The 11,250-nt window shown below is 48.6% G+C and overlaps 1 long non-coding RNA gene across 1 annotated transcript; it reads left to right on the top strand.

Moving 5' to 3' along the window:
* The first annotated feature begins 1,180 nt into the window (after positions 1-1,180).
* Positions 1,181-11,000, top strand: LOC140120436 (uncharacterized). The gene is made up of 3 exons (XR_011853787.1): positions 1,181-1,480; positions 10,379-10,594; positions 10,916-11,000. It is a non-coding gene; the product is annotated as an uncharacterized lncRNA (long non-coding RNA).
* The last annotated feature ends 250 nt before the right edge of the window (positions 11,001-11,250 follow it).

Raw genomic sequence — 11,250 nt, 5'->3', positions numbered from 1 at the left:
GGCCTCTATGGTTATCCTTTAATGCTTTTATAAAGAATTATGTTAATTACCAGCTTAGGAGCAGTGGGAGTGCTCCAGTGCACCTAAGGGCTCCTTATGTCACCCAGCGGCCAGTCCTGCGGTGATCCGAAATCCCGATACCTGTGCCTGCTCAGCAGCCTCTGTGAATCAGTGTGCAGGTGCAGGGACTTTAGGTTTCCTTGGGGCATGCAATGAACGCTCCTTCTTTTCCTTCCCATTGGTTCTGAGGAAATATGAAGTCCTGACCCTTATGCAGTGATTCACAGAGGTTGCTGAGCAGGCACAGGTACCAGGACTTCAGATTACCTCAGGACTGGTGGCAGGGTGACGTAAAGAGCCCTTAGGTGCACTGGAGCACCCCCACTGGTAATTAACACAATTCTTTATTAAAACATTAAAAGATAGTGGCGGCCCTAGCAATTGCACTTTATAATGTTATATTTGTTATATGTTGTCTGTTAAACACTTTTATATGTTTACTGTTCACCATGCTTTAGTTTTTGATGCCATATTTGCACTATAATAAATATACTTGACCAAAAGTATGACTCCTATTGGCAATCTACCAGAAGAGTGTGCCTTGTCGTAGCAACAGGCCTCAAACCCTGTTTGTGAAAGGTCACTGCGGGGGGCAGGAGGCTTGTTCGGTTTTGGGGTGTGTTGGGGCCCAGACACTTTTGCTGTATGGGGCCCCGAATTTCCTGATGGCTGCCCTGATTGTGGGGGTCCGATTGCTAGGATTATCATCCGCTATTCTGATGACAAGGAGCAACAAGAAAACCACTTTGGAATAACATTATTAAAGGGGTTCAAGAAGTTTTTGCCTATGCAGATAGGACAGAATTGAATCAAAGATACTGGAGCATCCACAACCATGGGGTTACTAGATGCTCCAGTATCTTCCATACAACTCTTTGTACGCACCCTGATGGTGTTTCCAGATCACGGAGTGGACCACCATCCATTCCATAGTAGCGGTTATGTACCTAGCATAGCTCATTAAGGGGAGTGGACACCCACCCTTGTCAGCACAGTAAACATTCAATGACTAGCAGCAGGGTCGGTCTGGCCCGCCGGTGGGCCCCGACTCCTGTCACTATAGCATGGGCCTTTAATCGAGGCTGCTCCTCTACTACTAACAATAGTATTTGCATCATTCAGATGCAAGTACTATTTCTTACAGCACCGCGCAGGACCTCCTGTGCGGCGCTGCTGTGACACAGGAAGCCCTTGCTAGCGCTTCCTGTGTCACTACCACAGAAGCAGCCAGAGGAGCGAACAGGAGGAGGAACAAGGGGGAGGAAGCGCGGGAGCACCACATTCAAACCTGTGGCTGGTCTCCCTGGAGGTGCAGCCCGGGCAGAGCTGACAGGAGAAGCCCCGCCCACCAGCCCGGGCCTGCTGCACAGAGGAGACAGCTCCATCCACTGCCTGACCTGGACCTGCTGCTGGATATCAGGTAAGTGTAATGTGTATATGTATGTGTCTTCACTGTGTATGTGTGTTTTGTCATGTGTATATATGTGTGTACAACATGTCCTGTGCTTGTATATAGACTGATAACATGTAATAGCTGTATATATAGGTGTAATGTGTTCTATATGTGTGTGTATATAATGGTATAACATGTATTAAGTGTGTATATATATATATCTATATATATATATATATATATATATATGTGTGTCATGTATGTGTATATACAGGTTTTACATGTGATATATGTGTGTATATGCAGGTATACCATGTAAAGGGTGTAGATATAGGTGTAATGTGTGTGTGTATATACAGGTATAACATGAAATAGGTTTATATATAGGTGTAATATGTAATGTGTGTGTATATTTATATATAGTGATTGCTGGGGGAGCTGTATACAGTGATTACTGGGGGAGCTGTATACAGTGGTTGCTGGGGGAGCTGTATATAGTGATTGCTGGGGGAGCTGTATATAGTGATTGCTGGGGGAGCTGTATATAGTGATTGCTGGGGGGTGGTATATAGGTGATTACTGGGGGAGCTGTATATGGTGGTTGCTGGGGGAGCTGTATATAGTGATTGCTGGGGGAGCTGTATATTGTGATTACTGGGGGAGCTGTATACAGTGATTGCTGGGGGAGCTGTATATGGTGGTTGCTGGGGGAGCTGTATACAGTGATTACTGGGGGAGCTGTATATAGTGATTGCTGGGGGAGCTGTATATAGTGATTGCTGGGGGAGCTGTATACAGTGATTACTGGGGGAGCTGTATACAGTGATTACTGGGGGAGCTGTATACAGTGATTACTGGGGGAGCTGTATATGGTGGTTGCTGGGGGAGCTGTATACAGTGATTACTGGGGGAGCTGTATATGGTGGTTGCTGGGGGAGCTGTATACAGTGATTACTGGGGGTGCTGTATATGGTGGTTGCTGGGGGAGCTGTATACAGTGGTTGCTGGGGGAGCTGTATACAGTGATTACTGGGGGAGCTGTATATAGTGATTACTGGGGGAGCTGTATATAGTGATTACTGGGGGTGCTGTATATAGTGGTTGCTGGGGGAGCTGTACACGGTGGTTGCTGGGGGAGCTGTACACGGTGGTTGCTGGGGGGGCTGTATATAGTGATTGCTGGGGGTGCTGTATATAGTGATTGCTGGGGGTGCTGTATATAGTGATTGCTGGGGGTGCTGTATATAGTGATTGCTGGGGGAGCTGTATATAGTGATTGCTGGGGGAGCTGTATACAGTGATTGCTGGGGGAGCTGTATATAGTGATTGCTGGGGGAGCTGTATATAGTGATTGCTGGGGGAGCTGTATATAGTGATTGCTGGGGGAGCTGTATATAGTGATTACTGGGGGAGCTGTATATAGTGATTACTGGGGGAGCTGTATATAGTGATTGCTGGGGGAGCTGTATATAGTGATTGCTGGGGGAGCTGTATATAGTGATTGCTGGGGGAGCTGTATACAGTGATTACTGGGGGAGCTGTATATGGTGGTTGCTGGGGGAGCTGTATATGGTGATTGCTGGAGGAGCTGTATATAGTGATTACTGGGGGAGCTGTATATAGTGATTGCTGGGGGAGCTGTATATAGTGATTGCTGGGGGAGCTGTATATAGTGATTGCTGGGGGAGCTGTATACAGTGGTTGCTGGGGGGAGCTGTATACAGTGATTACTGGGGGAGCTGTATATAGTGGTTGCTGGGGGAGCTGTATATAGTGATTGCTGGAGGAGCTGTATATAGTGGTTGCTGGGGGAGCTGTATATAGTGATTACTGGGGGAGCTGTATATAGTGATTGCTGGGGGAGCTGTATATAGTGATTGCTGGGGGAGCTGTATATAGTGATTGCTGGGGGAGCTGTATACAGTGGTTGCTGGGGGGAGCTGTATACAGTGATTACTGGGGGAGCTGTATATAGTGGTTGCTGGGGGAGCTGTATATAGTGATTGCTGGAGGAGCTGTATATAGTGGTTGCTGGGGGAGCTGTATATAGTGATTGCTGGAGGAGCTGTATATAGTGGTTGCTGGGGGAGCTGTATATAGTGATTGCTGGGGGAGCTGTATACACTGATTGCTGGGGGAGCTGTATATAGTGATTGCTGGGGGGAGCTGTATACACTGATTGCTGGGGGAGCTGTATACACTGATTGCTGGGGGAGCTGTATACACTGATTGCTGGGGGAGCTGTATACACTGATTGCTGGGGGAGCTGTATACACTGATTACTGGGGGAGCTGTATACACTGATTACTGGGGGAGCTGTATATGGTGGTTGCTGGGGGAGCTGTATACAGTGATTACTGGGGGAGCTGCATATAGTGATTGCTGGGGGAGCTGTATATAGTGATTGCTGGGGGAGCTGTATACACTGATTGCTGGGGGAGCTGTATATGGTGGTTGCTGGGGGAGCTGTATACAGTGATTACTGGGGGAGCTGTATATAGTGATTGCTGGGGGAGCTGTATATAGTGATTGCTGGGGGAGCTGTATATAGTGGTTGCTGGGGGAGCTGTATACAGTGGTTGCTGGGGGAGCTGTATACAGTGATTACTGGGGGAGCTGTATATGGTGGTTGCTGGGGGAGCTGTATACAGTGATTACTGGGGGAGCTGTATACAGTGATTACTGGGGGAGCTGTATATGGTGGTTGCTGGGGGAGCTGTATATAGTGATTGCTGGGGGGAGCTGTATACACTGATTACTGGGGGAGCTGTATATGGTGGTTGCTGGGGGAGCTGTATACAGTGATTACTGGGGGAGCTGTATACAGTGATTACTGGGGGAGCTGTATATAGTGACTGCTGGGGGAGCTGTATATAGTGATTACTGGGGGAGCTGTATATAGTGATTGCTGGGGGAGCTGTATATAGTAATTACTGGGGGAGCTGTATATAGTGATTACTGGGGGAGCTGTATATAGTGATTGCTGGGGGAGCTGTATACACTGATTACTGGGGGAGCTGTATACACTGATTACTGGGGGAGCTGTATATGGTGGTTGCTGGGGGAGCTGTATATAGTGATTGCTGGGGGGAGCTGTATACACTGATTACTGGGGGAGCTGTATATGGTGGTTGCTGGGGGAGCTGTATACAGTGATTACTGGGGGAGCTGTATACAGTGATTACTGGGGGAGCTGTATATAGTGACTGCTGGGGGAGCTGTATATAGTGATTGCTGGGGGAGCTGTATATAGTGATTACTGGGGGAGCTGTATATAGTGATTGCTGGGGGAGCTGTATATAGTAATTACTGGGGGAGCTGTATATAGTGATTACTGGGGGAGCTGTATATAGTGATTGCTGGGGGAGCTGTATACACTGATTACTGGGGGAGCTGTATACACTGATTACTGGGGGAGCTGTATATGGTGGTTGCTGGGGGAGCTGTATATAGTGATTGCTGGGGGAGCTGTATACAGTGATTACTGGGGGAGCTGTATATAGTGATTACTGGGGGAGCTGTATATAGTGATTGCTGGGGGAGCTGTATATGGTGGTTGCTGGGGGAGCTGTATACAGTGATTACTGGGGGAGCTGTATACAGTGATTACTGGGGGAGCTGTATATGGTGGTTGCTGGGGGAGCTGTATACAGTGATTACTGGGGGAGCTGTATACAGTGATTACTGGGGGAGCTGTATATGGTGGTTGCTGGGGGAGCTGTATACAGTGATTGCTGGTGGGAGCTGTATACACTGATTACTGGGGGAGCTGTATATGGTGGTTGCTGGGGGAGCTGTATACAGTGATTACTGGGGGAGCTGTATATAGTGATTGCTGGGGGAGCTGTATATAGTGATTGCTGGGGGAGCTGTATACAGTGGTTGCTGGGGGAGCTGTATACAGTGATTACTGGGGGAGCTGTATACAGTGATTACTGGGGGAGCTGTATATAGTGATTGCTGGGGGAGCTGTATACAGTGGTTGCTGGGGGAGCTGTACACGGTGGTTGCTGGGGGAGCTGTATATAGTGATTGCTGGGGGTGCTGTATATAGTGATTGCTGAGGGTGCTGTATATAGTGATTGCTGGGGGAGCTGTATACAGTGATTGCTGGGGGAGCTGTATATAGTGATTGCTGGGGGAGCTGTATACAGTGATTGCTGGGGGAGCTGTATATAGTGTTTGCTGGGGGAGCTGTATACAGTGGTTGCTGGGGGAGCTGTATATAGTGATTGCTGGGGGAGCTGTATATAGTGATTGCTGGGGGTGCTGTATATTGTGATTGCTGGGGGAGCTGTATATAGTGATTGCTGGGGGAGCTGTATATAGTGATTACTGGGGGAGCTGTATATAGTGATTACTGGGGGAGCTGTATATAGTGATTACTGGGGGAGCTGTATATAGTGATTGCTGGGGGAGCTGTATACACTGATTGCTGGGGGAGCTGCTTACACTGATTGCTGGGGGAGCTGTATACACTGATTACTGGGGGAGCTGTATATGGTGGTTGCTGGGGGAGCTGTATATAGTGACTGCTGGGGGAGCTGTATACAGTGGTTGCTGGGGGAGCTGTATATGGTGGTTGCTGGGGGAGCTGTATACAGTGATTACTGGGGGAGCTGTATATGGTGGTTGCTGGGGGAGCTGTATACACTGATTACTGGGGGAGCTGTATATGGTGGTTGCTGGGGGAGCTGTATATAGTGATTGCTGGGGGAGCTGTATACAGTGGTTGCTGGGGGAGCTGTATACAGTGATTACTGGGGGAGCTGTATATGGTGGTTGCTGGGGGAGCTGTATACAGTGATTACTGGGGGAGCTGTATACAGTGATTACTGGGGGAGCTGTATATGGTGGTTGCTGGGGGAGCTGTATATGGTGGTTGCTGGGGGAGCTATATACAGTGATTACTGGGGGAGCTGTATACAGTGGTTGCTGGGGGAGCTGTATACAGTGATTACTGGGGGAGCTGTATACAGTGATTACTGGGGGAGCTGTATACAGTGATTACTGGGGGAGCTGTATACAGTGATTACTGGGGGTGCTGTATATAGTGATTGCTGGGGGAGCTGTATACAGTGGTTGCTGGGGGAGCTGTACACGGTGGTTGCTGGGGGGGCTGTATATAGTGATTGCTGGGGGAGCTGTATACAGTGATTGCTGGGGGAGCTGTATATAGTGATTGCTGGGGGAGCTGTATATAGTGATTGCTGGGGGAGCTGTATACAGTGATTGCTGGGGGAGCTGTATATAGTGATTGCTGGGGGAGCTGTATATAGTGATTGCTGGGGGGAGCTGTATACACTGATTGCTGGGGAAGCTGCATACACTGATTGCTGGGGGAGCTGTATACACTGATTGCTGGGGGAGCTGTATACACTGATTACTGGGGGAGCTGTATACGGTGGTTGCTGGGGGAGCTGTATACAGTGATTACTGGGGGAGCTGTATACAGTGATTACTGGGGGAGCTGTATACAGTGATTGCTGGGGGAGCTGTATATAGTGATTGCTGGGGGAGCTGTATACACTGATTACTGTACGCTGTATATATTTTGTACTACATGGCGGTACACTGTATGCATTTTGTACTACATGGCGGTACACTGTGTGCATTTTGTACTACATGGCGGTACACTGTATGCATTTTGTACTACATGGCGTTACGCTGTAATTATTTTGTACTACATATTACATATATGGGGGGGGGGGTCTCTTTATGGCTCGCCTCGGGCAGCATAAAGGCTTAAATTCTTCACCCCTGTATTGGAGGCCCCTGCCAATGGCTGCAATAGTACTCGATGAGGCCGGAAGCGGACGCTTGGGTACTATCACTGAGTGCGTGCACCGCACTCAAACCTTAGATGCTGGAGGGAATGGCAGCATGTATGGGGCGGGGGCCTTAATAAAATATGGAGGGGGGATAGCAGTTTGCATGGGGGGCATTAATAAAATATGGAGGGGGGGATGGCAGTGTGTCCGATCAGTATTGTAGTCCCTGACTTACCTTCTAGTGTGAGACTGCTCTCAGCTTATATACTGTTATATCTACAGGGTCAGAGAGCCAGGTATAACTTGTCTATGTGGCGCAGGGATGCCAGAGAAGGGTTATTGTCATCAGTTCTTATAAAGGTTTTCAGCATTTCCTTATTGGAAGGTTGGTGCAGTGCGAACACTTACATCCCTAACCACAGCCCAGCCACCAGCAGAAAGCCCTGGAAACCAGGGGTAACTCTTATACTATCCCTAACCACAGCCCAGCCACCAGCAGAAGCCCTGGAAACCAGGGGTAACTCTTATACTATCCCTAACCACAGCCCAGCCACCAGGAGAAGCCCTGGAAACCAGGGGTAACTCTTATACTATCCCTAACCACAGCCCAGCGACCAGCAGAAAGCCCTGGAAACCAGGGGTAACTCTTATACTATCCCTAACCAGTGCCCAGCCACCAGCAGAAAGCCCTGGAAACCAGGGGTAACTCTTATACTATCCTTAACCACAGCCCAGCGACCAGCAGAAAGCCCTGGAAACCAGGGGTAACTCTTATACTATCCCTTACCACAGCCCAGCCACCAGCAGAAAGCCCTGGAAACCAGGGGTAACTCTTATACTATCCCTAACCAGTGCCCAGCCACCAGCAGAAAGCCCTGGAAACCAGGGGTAACTCTTATACTATCCCTAACCACAGCCCAGTCACCAGCAGAAAGCCCGGGACACCAGGGGTAACTCTTATACTATCCCTCACCACAGCCCAGCGACCAGCAGAAGCCCAGGACACCAGGGGTAACTCTTATACTATCCCTAACCACTGCCCAGCCACCAGCAGAAAGCCCTGGAAACCAGGGGTAACTCTTATACTATCCCTCACCACAGCCCAGCGACCAGCAGAAAGCTTGGGAAACCAGGGGTAACTCTTATACTATTCCTAACCACAGCCCAGCCACCAGCAGAAAGCCCGGGAAACCAGGGGTAACTCTTATACTATCCCTAACCACAGCCCAGTCACCAGCAGAAGCCTAGGACACCAGGGGTAACTCTTATACTATCCCTAACCACAGCCCAGTCACCAGCAGAAAGCCCGGGACACCAGGGGTAACTCTTATACTATCCCTCACCACAGCCCAGCGACCAGCAGAAGCCCAGGACACCAGGGGTAACTCTTATACTATCCCTAACCACTGCCCAGCCACCAGCAGAAAGCCCTGGAAACCAGGGGTAACTCTTATACTATCCCTAACCACAGCCCAGCAACCAGCAGAAAGCCCGGGAAACCAGGGGTAACTCTTATACTATCCCTAACCACAGCCCAGCCACCAGCAGAAGCCCGGGAAACCAGGGGTAACTCTTATACTATTCCTAACCAGTACCCAGCCACCAGCAGAAAGCCCTGGAAACCAGGGGTAACTCTTAAACTATCCCTAACCACAGCCCAGCGACCAGCAGAAAGCCCGGGAAACCAGGGGTAACTCTTATACTATCCCTATCCACAGCCCAGCGACCAGCAGAAAGCCCGGGAAACCAGGGGTAACTCTTATACTATCCCTAACCACAGCCCAGTCACCAGCAGAAAGCCCGGGACACCAGGGGTAACTCTTATACTATCCCTCACCACAGCCCAGCGACCAGCAGAAGCCCAGGACACCAGGGGTAACTCTTATACTATCCCTCACCACAGCCCAGCGACCAGCAGAAAGCTTGGGAAACCAGGGGTAACTCTTATACTATTCCGAACCACAGCCCAGTCACCAGCAGAAGCCCAGGACACCAGGGGTAACTCTTATACTATCCCTAGCATTAATGCCCTGAGGTGATATCACCACTGCAGCCCCTGTACACAAACCAAGAGCCGAGCACTAGCAGAAAAGGTGGGGGAAAGGGCTTAGCTTAGCCTCTGCATCACTGCCCCCGCTAGTGCTTACAAATTCCCTCATCCCAGAATATTTATATGCAGTAGTAGGTGGGCCCCCAAAATCAATTTCACTGGTGGGCCCCAGGCACCCCAGTCCGACCCTGACTAGCAGTGTTGCCCTATGAGCGCTTCTCCCCCGATCCTAGGATCAGTGTTAGACTTAGGTGACCATGTGCCCCCAAGACGTCCCAGGCCCTGGGCGGCCGCCCCAAACAGCCCATAATATAACTATTCATTCTAGCAATCTGTAAAAGATACTTAAAAGAAAGTTATTCTTTCATTCTGAGGTTCTTAGCGCACAAATTTATGTAAATTGTGCGAGCCCATCTGCCACGTCAAGGCGACCTCACTCAGATGGGTCCCTACACTAACACTTTACATGTATACTAGGATCTAGTGTTACTGCACTGCAAGGTAATACGGCATAAGGAGGTCAGGAAGTGGCTACTAAGGTAAGTGAGGGCAGATGAGTAACACTAACATAGACTGAACGTGCAGTATACACCATGTGCTCTTATATACAGACCTTTTACAGGGCACCCGTTCCCATGTTAGGTTCATGTTGGACTGGAGAAGGTGCAATCACTGGCCTCACAAATGGTCACCCTAACTGTAAGGCACCATTTGTGTATCGGTCACTGATGAGGCCGATGATTGACTGCACTGAAAATAAATGAAATGTCAGAACTTCCAGACCAGCAAGAACTGCAAACCTCTACCAGAGCTGGAACAGGAGACCTATAAAAGGTGGGGGTTTAACATTTTAGGGTTAGTCACACAATCCCACAGTATAAGGTCAGCTCTATTTATATTCTCCTCTCCTATAAGTAAAGTGTTAGTGTAGGGACCCATCGTAATAAGACCACCGGGTGGTCGATGGGATAAAAATTTTTGTAAAAATCTGTTCTCTATTTACTTAAAATCACCATAAAGTTAAAACATTATCAATTATATCCTAACAGTTACATTTGACACTGAAGATTTATCCAATGAATAGATTTTTTTACCCCCTTACAGACGATGTCCCGGATCCGGAATTTTTTGTATATGGGGGTATAATAGTAAGAAACAAGCTATTCTCACCTCTTTTCAGCGCTCTGGATCAGTATGGCGCCTCCAGTCTTTGGTGGCCAATGTATGTATACATGCGCTCAGTGGTGACCTCAATAGTGCGCATCCGCAACAACTACAGCTACAGGTCAAAGTGGAGCTCCAGAAAGACATGAGTATAAGGTGAGTGCTGGTATTGTACTTCCCCTGGAGCTATATAGAAGAAAACCCTGATCCTGGGGAACCCCTTTAATTACACTTATTTAATATATGTGAATAACACTTTAGGTATATACAGTTGCCTTTTTTCAGGCTGCTACAACCCAGACTCCACTTTTGGGCGTTTTGGGGCGCAGAATGAGCAGGGTAGGACAAGTGCAGTTAGGGCCTGAACGCTAGGCCCGCCACATTTACTATAATCAAGAGCAAAAAAACTCGACCAGTTCAGACCTGGTCTGGTATTTGGGGTAAAGAAGAGACTATATTATACTATTTTGCTTACAGGTCAGAACTGGTGGAGTTTGCGGAGTTTATTCACATTGAGGCCGGGACCTCTTGGTGAATACGGGCGTCGGAGTGCCGGCGAGGATGAATGAATCTGCACCATTGTGCTCCTGCGACTATTCTACTACAACCTGAACCAGCCTTGGTGGTCGGAAAAAGTCGCAATTCCAAGCTGCACGACCAGGAATTGTGACTTTTGCATGCCTACTATGCTACAAAGCAAAGCATGATAAATTCCCTAGGTTTTTTTTAATAACTATATTTAGGATAAGTCATCGGCAGTAGACTACAGGAATCCTTGACAATCACTTGTGTAAACCGAAGAGGTAGTTGTG

Source organism: Engystomops pustulosus, chromosome 3 (genome assembly GCF_040894005.1).
Source record: "Engystomops pustulosus chromosome 3, aEngPut4.maternal, whole genome shotgun sequence".
NCBI classification, from domain to species: Eukaryota; Metazoa; Chordata; class Amphibia; order Anura; family Leptodactylidae; genus Engystomops; species Engystomops pustulosus.
The sequence above is the reverse complement of the archived record's forward strand: the minus strand, read 5'-3'. Positions and strand labels throughout refer to the sequence as shown.